The following is an 8,765-nucleotide window of genomic DNA, read 5'->3' as shown; positions in this document are numbered from 1 at the left end:
AAGCTATGCGTACGATCCAACAAAAGCTGAAGTCTTGGGCATGGATGAACGCATAACCACGGAATCGGCAGGCACAGTAAGAAACCGGCCTACCGAGAGTGATGTTTCATCGTTCTCAGGTCATTCTGTTTCCAGGGTACGACAATGATCCTTCTGCAGGTTCACCTATGGAAACCTTGTTACCACTTCTTCTTCTTCTAAATGATAAGGTTTAGTGGACTTCTCGCAACGTCGCAGACGGCAAACCACCTGTCACGCCCCTAATCCTGGATAGGATTGTCGGGATGGCCATGGTTCGAGGGAAACGTACCAGCAGGTCTTAAGACCTTAAAGGCTAGCGTTCCATGGCCAAGATAGAAGGTTAAGGACGGCAGGATGCTGAGACTTAACCTTATAAGAAAAAGAAGCCAGCTAGGATAAGCTGTACAGAACCTGGGTGATGCTTACAAGAAGCTCGATCAGCTAGACGTAGCTCAATCATGCTCAGCCTAGCTCGTTCCAAGTTAAATCAGCTCAACTAGCTGGACTACTAGCTCACTCAGCTGAGGCAGCTGGGAGTCAGCTCATCTCAGCTCGACGGACTGTTCGAGTTTTAGGCCGATGGTCCGGGTCCGGGTCAATGGCGGGCCATGAGGTCCGGCCATGTAGTCCATGAGTCGTTGGGCTCTTGTGGGCAGGCTGTGGGCTTCGTTACCAGGTCTTGGCTTGGGTTGGACGTGCCTATAAGGTCTGGAACCTTCTATTTCTGAACAGGTACGATCTGGACCGTTGATTGTAATCGATGGCCAACTTCTGTCCCAAAAAGATGCTTCGAAGGGATGTGACTCTTCGCACATGACCTTTGGTTCTTTATATAAAGGGGAGGACTTCCAGGGATTATGAATTCATTTTCATTCAGTCTCATTCTGTCTGACACAAAGGACACACGTCCTAAACAAAGGGATCCCCCAATGAGAAACGAGGATCCAAGCCGGAAGGGCAGAATCCGGGATCAAAACCATAAGGGCACTATCCGGTTCATGGTGAGTATGGCTTCTAGCCGTAGCTTTTATAAGTCACTAAGGCCAATAGGAAGACCTATTCCTGGACGGAAATAGGCGCCAAGGACCAAGGGTGGTTAGCCGAGAGACCGACTGACCAATTGGTAAGGGCTATAGCGGCTGTGAGTGGTTCTATCTCTGTCTCTTTATATTATTATGTCTATATGATATATATATATGGAACGTGATAGTTAACCATATTACCACGTCATAGACCATGGGGTCATGGTTGGTTACGTTGATTGTTAACCATAGCGGATAGGTTGGATCAAAAGGGTACTAGTCGCCAAAGGTTGCCTGTTGCAAAGGGTCATGAGTTACCAAAGGTTGTGAGATACCAAAGGATGCAAGTAACCAAAAAGTACGAGATACCAATGGTTGCAAGTATCAAAGGGTACGAGGACCAAAGGGTGCATCGTGATCCAAGGTTGCGTGTTGCCAAAGATCATGTCGTGATCCAAGAGGTACGAACGTGTCGTGATCCAAGAGGTACGAATGTGTCGTGATCCAAGAGGTACGAACGTATCATGATCCATCGGATGTGAACGGTTCGTGACCGAAAGGGTACAAACGGGTTGGGACTGAAAGCGTACGAACGGAACGGGACCGAAAAGGGTACGAGTGGTTCAATGGTCATAAGGACACCAAATGCATTATGTTGAGCGTGGACCCACATGATGGCAATAGGTTGTCCTACAGGTCAATACATGAGTCTAAGGAAATAGCGAAGGCCTTAAGGCTAGTGCAATCCGTACAAAATGATTGATGTATGAACCATAATCCATGGTCAATGGATGACGGTTCTGGCCGCAAAGGCTAAGTGGGATATCTTACGATCAACCTTTGGTTGGTGAGTAAGATAGGCGCCATATGCCTCATGTAGGGCATAGACCCACATGATGGCAATGGAAGGCCGGTTATATCAGTACATGCTAAGTGGACGATGGCTTATCAAGTCTAGTGGTCGGATCATGTTTCATGACGATGGTTCGATGGCCGAACACTAGTATGGATAGTCACGTTGCTGGAGTAAGAGTATTGATGTGATGCTTCTAGATATCAACGTTGGTGTTAATAGATTCGAGATTGGCTAAGAGTCATGACGAAGTGTGTGGCTAGTACTATGTGTCGTAGACCATAGATACTGAGCCTAAGTGTTTCAAGGAAGGCCGTGTAAGATCTGATCATGATTGAGTATGGACGACCTTACGTCTGAATGATGGTTCAAGGTGTCAGTCCTAACCTGATTAATTAATGCATCGGTTGGTATGAACAAATCATATATGTTGTCTGGGTTAAGTCCCAAGGCCGGTCAGGCCAGATGAAGACTCATCAGTTCCAAGTCATGTGAGGATGGTTGGTTGATTGACTTAGGATCTAATGAGCTTTGTCAGTCCGGAAGATGGACTTGGTACTATTGCCTATAAGGCAAAAGGATTTCGGATTGTGCATGAGCCGAGAAAGGCCATATGCAAACCCTTATCCTTTCAAAGACTTCTCAAAGGTTATTTATGTATGTGGGGATGGTTGGTTTAATGACTAAGTACCTATGGGAGTTGTTTGATGCAGGAGTCACGATAAGAACCTTAAGTAAGATCATTGAGTGATCGGGGTTCAGCTGTCAAGCAAGAGAAATTTGAGTCAATGGAGGACCGATGAGCTAATAAGCTCCATAGATGTGGCAAATGTATGATCTAGCATTTACTTATGTAGATCTAGATAGAATGGTTTAGGGGAATGGAACTTCAGAATCGTATGGCTTGGTTTGGGTTTAGGATTGACCTTTAAGCTAATTGGTAGTTGAGTAAGCTGACCAAGGCTAAGGTGATTCGACCAGACAAGTGTTAGATTTGTTTTAGACCAATGGTTAACTAGAGAGTAATCCGCTGCGTATCTGTTGAAAGGATCTAACCTATTAATGACTAGGGAAGACTTTAGATAAGGTTTAAGTTAGCCCTTGCCTTTAGGCGATATCATAAATAAAGGGCAAAAATTAAGAGGTTCGGCCAGGAAGTGGACCGAGCGATGTAAGGCTTTGACCACGGTCTTGTCGGCCGGATCGGGCTATTACAAGTTGGTATCAGAGCATGCTTGATCCTGTTTAGGACAACGCTCTAAGATTATGAGTTTCATACCGAAATTATTTCCAAACTATGATGACTATGAAACCTTAGTTTGGGTGAGCCAAGAAAGAGTTGAGGAAAGCTAGGGTATCATGCTTGTGAATGTGGGAATTCTAAGATGAACCGGCTTAGCCAAGATACGTTTTCCAAGGGCAAGAACCTAAAAACAGAAAGGTTGGTATATCTAGTATTTAGAAGTAATAGACGGGTTGGAAGGGATGGAAGCAATGCAAGACTTGTTTATGGATGACCTGAAAAAGGGAAGTAACATGGACCACAGAGTGGCTTGGGTTGAAATAAACGTGCAGCATTCTACTGAAGTAAAGTGTTATCCCTTGATGGTCGTTCATAATAAGTAAAGCATATGCAATATTAAAATCTGACTCAAGGGAGACACTACATGACCAGTACACGAGTGGACTTCTGATCAGATGGATCAGTTAGGACTCGGTATAAGTCAAGGTAGGTTTCCATTAATCGAGTCAGATGGAATGAATCAATTTCAATCTGAATCCATCCAAAGAAAGAATGAGGAAACTCAGGGTGTTCATTCCAATCATTGGAAGAACATGATGTTAAGTATCTTAGTATGTTGGGGATTGTAGTATATTATAATTGCTGTTGTGAATGGTGTGAGCATTTGCAATAGTAAGACGCTTTGGAGAATGGTATGGGACGTTTTCCAAATATGTGATCGAACCGAAATCCTACTCATCTAGGTACCTAATGGTAGTGGAAGTATTAAGTATTGGCGACGTCATGAGGGATGTTATGGGACGTTCTTTGTGGTGTGGTCATGAACTGAGATATTTTCCACAAGTGGATTTGTGGTGTGGAAACACACATACTTTTCGAAAAACAGAGGCTACACATAGTTTTGTGAGTCCGGGACTGGTCGGAAAGAGTCTGTTCTGTCTGAGTTCTGGGATGATTCGAGACTAGTGAGGGCAGCCGGTGGGCAAATAATGCATTCACTAGGGCTCATGAAAAATATCCCGGTGATGATCCAGTGGAGAAATCTGCCTGTAGATCTGATTGAGAAAAATATCCACGCGCCTACAGAATCATGAGATGATCCTATACATGAATCTCTTTGGGAAAGTATTGGGCCACTCTCGATTGCCACCAAGTTCGTGTGCAATTGGAGACTGGACCTCACCCGATCCAGTACCAAAGTCTGAGTCTGAGTCCTGCTCTAAGGAAAGAAGGGGTGTCAGCAGTCCAAGTGAATCGGATGCATAGACAGGGTTGTGAAGTATTTTTTTACCACAACTACAACTATTGAGCACAGCAATTCTGTTGATCTGAAAGATCTGTCTGAGGACCCGTTGGTGTCTAAGTTCCCAGATGTGTTCCGCTCGCTACAGGGTGTCCCCCCTGATAGGTCGGATCCATTTATGATTGAACTGGAACCAGGGGCAGCTCCACTGTCCTAGAGTCTGTTTCTGATGGCTCCTGCCGAGATGGCCGAGCTGAAGTCGACCACGTCCGAGAGAGGACCATGGTCACAGTACAACCAAGTGGGAGATTGACCTAAGGTTGAGAAGAGAATGATCAAGTCCAGTAAGGGATGAGGATCAGGCCACGACCTATTCGGAGATGGACCTATGGTCGGGGTGAAACAGTCGAGTCCCTGAGTGGACCAGGACCGGAATACGATCACGTCCATAAATGGACCAGGATCGAATTATGACAAAGTCCAGTGAAGGACAGAGGTCAAGTCTGAGGCGTTTTTAGTCTGGAGGGACTAAGATCGCAAGTGGCCAAGCCTGAAAAGGTTGTGGCTGGTTATGGGGATGATCCAGTACGTTCTGGCTGAGGTCATGAACCTTATTGTCCATAAAGGACAAAAGAACCATAACAATCTGTTACGACTCGTTCTAGGACGAGCAGCCTAAAGATTGGAACGAGTTCGTGAGGACTTGACTGGTACATCGAGTGGCGTGGGGATTGGCCAAATCTACTAAGGCTCGAGTATGCAGCATGTCCTAGGGACTTGTTATGATCTAGTCGTGGACTATGATCAGAGATAGAATAAAATCTGAAGAAGATGATATTCGAAAGAATGACATAGACTTGTTGGATACTAGGACCGCAACCTGGAGAGTTCGTCTAGTGACACAAGGAATGTCTTTGGATGGAATTACAAGTATCACTTGAATGAATGCTTGATGGACCCTCGACTGTGGTCGAAGTAGACCAGTAAGGGTGCCATAAGCAAAACCAGAAGGACCCCCTGATAGGATTGTTTGTGGTTAAATCCTTATCAAGTAAGGGAGACTTGTATAACGACGGTCAAAGGAATTTGATCATCGAAGTGGTTTTTGTTGTTCTGAATCAGGCTTGTTCTATTCCCTGATCAAGACTAGAATAAGTTCGGCTGGAATATTTTGTCTTAAGACAAGGTATAATCATCACCGGGTTCGAGGACGAATCCATTTCAAGTGGTGGAGACTTATCACGCCCCCAATCATGGATAGGATTGTCGGGACGACCATGGTTCGAGGGAAACGTACCAGCCGGTCTTAAGACCTTAAGGCTAGCGTTCCATGGCCAAGATAGAAGGTTAAGGACGTGAGGATGCTGAGACTTAACCTTATAAGAGAAAGAAGTCAGCTAGGATAAGCTGTACAGAAGCTGGGCGATGCTTACGAGAAGCTCGATCAGCTAGACGTAGCTCGGTCAAGCTCAGCCTAGCTCGTTCCAAGTTAAATCAGCTCAACTAGCTGGACTACTATCTCACTCAGCTGAGGCAGCTGGGAGTCAGCTCATCTCAGCTCGACGGACTGTTCGAGTTTTGGGCCGATGGTCCTGGTCCGGGTCAGTGGCGGACCATGAGGTCCGGCCATGTAGTCCATGAGTCGTTGGGCTCTTGTGGGCAGGCCGTGGGCTTGGGTACCAGGTCTTGTCTTGGGTTGGACGTGCCTATAAGGTCTGAAACCTTCTATTTCTGAACAGGTACGATCTGGACCATTGATTGTAATCGATGGCCAAGATCTGTCCCAAAAGGATGCTTCGAAGGGATGTGACTCTTCGCACATGAACTTTGGTTCTATATATAAAGGGGAGGACGTCCAGGGATTATGAATTCATTCTCATTCAGTCTCATTCTGTCTGAGACAAAAGACATACGTCCTAAACAAAGGGATCCCCCAATGAGAAACGAGGATCTAAGCCGGAAGGGCATAATCCAGGATCAAAGCCATAAGGGCACGATCCGGTTCATGGTGAGTATGGCTTTAGCCATATGAGGCCGTGGCTTTTATAAGTCACTAAGGCCAATAGGAATACCTATTCCTGGAGGGAAATAGGCGCCAAGGACCAAGGGTCCAAGGGTGGTTAGCCGAGAGACGGACTGACCGATCGGTAAGGGCTATCGCGGCTTATGGTTTTCTATGTCTATTATATATATTTATATATATATATATATATATATATGGAACGTGATAGTTAACCATATTACCACGTTATAGACCCTGGGGTCATGGTTGGTTACGTTGATTGCTAACCATAGCGGATAGGTTTGATCAAAAGGGTACTAGTCGCCAAAGGTTGCGTGTTGCCAAGGGTCATGAGTTACCAAAGGTTGTGAGATACCAAAGGATGCAAGTAACCAAAAGGTACGAGATACCAAGGGTTGCAAGTATCAAAGGGTACGAGGACCAAAGGGTACCAATGACCAAAGGGTGCATCGTGATCCCAAGGATGCAATGTATCGTGATCCAAGATCTGCGATCATGTCGTGATCCAAGAGGTACGAACGTGTTGTGATCCAAGAGGTACAAACGTGTCATGATCCAAGAGGTACGAACGTATCATGATCCATCGGATGTGAATGGTTCGTGACCGAACGGGTACAAACGGGTCGGAACTGAAAGGGTACGAACAGAACGGGACCGAAAAGGGTACGAGTGGTTCGATGGTCACAAGGACACCACATGCATTATGTTAGGCGTGGACCCACATGATGGAAATAGGTTGTCCTACAGGTCAATACATGATTGTAAGGAAATAGCGAAGGCCTTAAGGATAAAGCAATCCGTACAACATGATTGATGTATGAACCATAATCCATGGTCAATGGATGGATGGTTCTGGCCGCAAAGGCTAAGTGGGATATCTTAAGATCAACCTTGGGTTGGTGAGTAGGATAGGCGCCATATGCCTCATGTAGGGCTTAGACCCACATGATGGCAATGGAAGGCCGGTTATATCAGTACATGCTAAGTGGACGATGGCTTATCAAGTCTAGTGGTCGTATCATGTTTCATGACGATGGTTCGATGGCCGAACACTAGTATGGATAGTCACGTTGCTGGAGTAAGAGTATTGATGTGATGCTTCTAGATATCAACCTTGGTGTTGATAGCTTCGAGATTGGCTAAGAGTCATGGCGAAGTGTGTAGCTAGTACTATGTGTCGTAGACCATAGATACTGAGCCTAAATGTGATTGTTCAAGGAAGGCCGTGTAAGATCTGATCATGGTTGAGTATGGACGACCTTAACTCTGAATGATGGTTCAAGGTGTCGGTCCTAACCTGATTAATGAATGCATCGGTTGGTATGAACAAATCATATATGCTGTCTGGGTTAAGTCCCAAGGCCGGTCAGGCCAGATGAAGACTCATTAGTTCCAAGTCATGTGAGGATGGTTGGTTGATTGACTTAGGATATAATGAGCTTTGTCAGTCCAGAAGATGGACTTGGTACTATTGCCTATAAGGCAAAAGGATTTCGGATTGTGCATGAGCCGAAAAGGCTAGATGCAAACCCTTATCCTTTCAAAGACTTCTGAAAGGTTACTTATGTCTGTGGGGATGGTTGGTTGAATGACTAAGTACCTAGGGGAGTTGTTTGATGCAGGAGTCACAATAAGGACGTTAAGTAAGATCATTAAGTGATCGGGGTTCAGCTGTCAAGCAAGAGCAATTTGAGTCAATGGAGGACCAATGAGCTAATAAGCTCCATAGATGTGGCAAAGGTATGATCTAGCATTTACTTATGTAGATCTAGATAGAATGGTTTAGGGGAATGGAACCTCAGAATCGTATGGCTTAGTTTGGGTTTAGGATTGACCTTTAAGCTAATTGGTAGTTGAGTAAACTGACCAAGGCTAAGGTGATTCGACCAGACAAGTGTTAGATTGGTTTTAGACCAATGGTAACTAGAGAATAATCTGCTGCGTATCTGTTGAAAGGATCTAAGCTATTAATGACTAGGGAAGTCTTTATCTAAGGTTTAAGTTAGCCCTCGCCTTTAGGCGATATTATAAATTAAGGGCACAAATTAAGAGGTTCGGCCAGGAAGTGGACCAGGCGATGTAAGGCTTTGACCATGGCCTTGTCGGCCGGATCAGGGTGTTACACCACCCACGTCGCCGCGATCCGAACATTTCACCGGATCATTCAATTGTAGGAGCGACGGGCGGTGTGTACAAAGGGCAGGGACGTAGTTAATGGGAGCTGATGAATTGCTAGGAATTCCTCGTTGAAGACCAACAATTGCAATGATCTATCCCCATCACGATGAAATTTCAAAGATTACCCGGGCCTGTCCGTCAAGGTGTGAACTCGATAATTACATCAGTGTAGTACGCGTGCG

Source organism: Brassica rapa, unplaced genomic scaffold, assembly GCF_000309985.2.
Source record: "Brassica rapa cultivar Chiifu-401-42 unplaced genomic scaffold, CAAS_Brap_v3.01 Scaffold0619, whole genome shotgun sequence".
Taxonomy (NCBI): domain Eukaryota; kingdom Viridiplantae; phylum Streptophyta; class Magnoliopsida; order Brassicales; family Brassicaceae; genus Brassica; species Brassica rapa.
Note: the sequence above shows the minus strand (reverse complement) of the source record.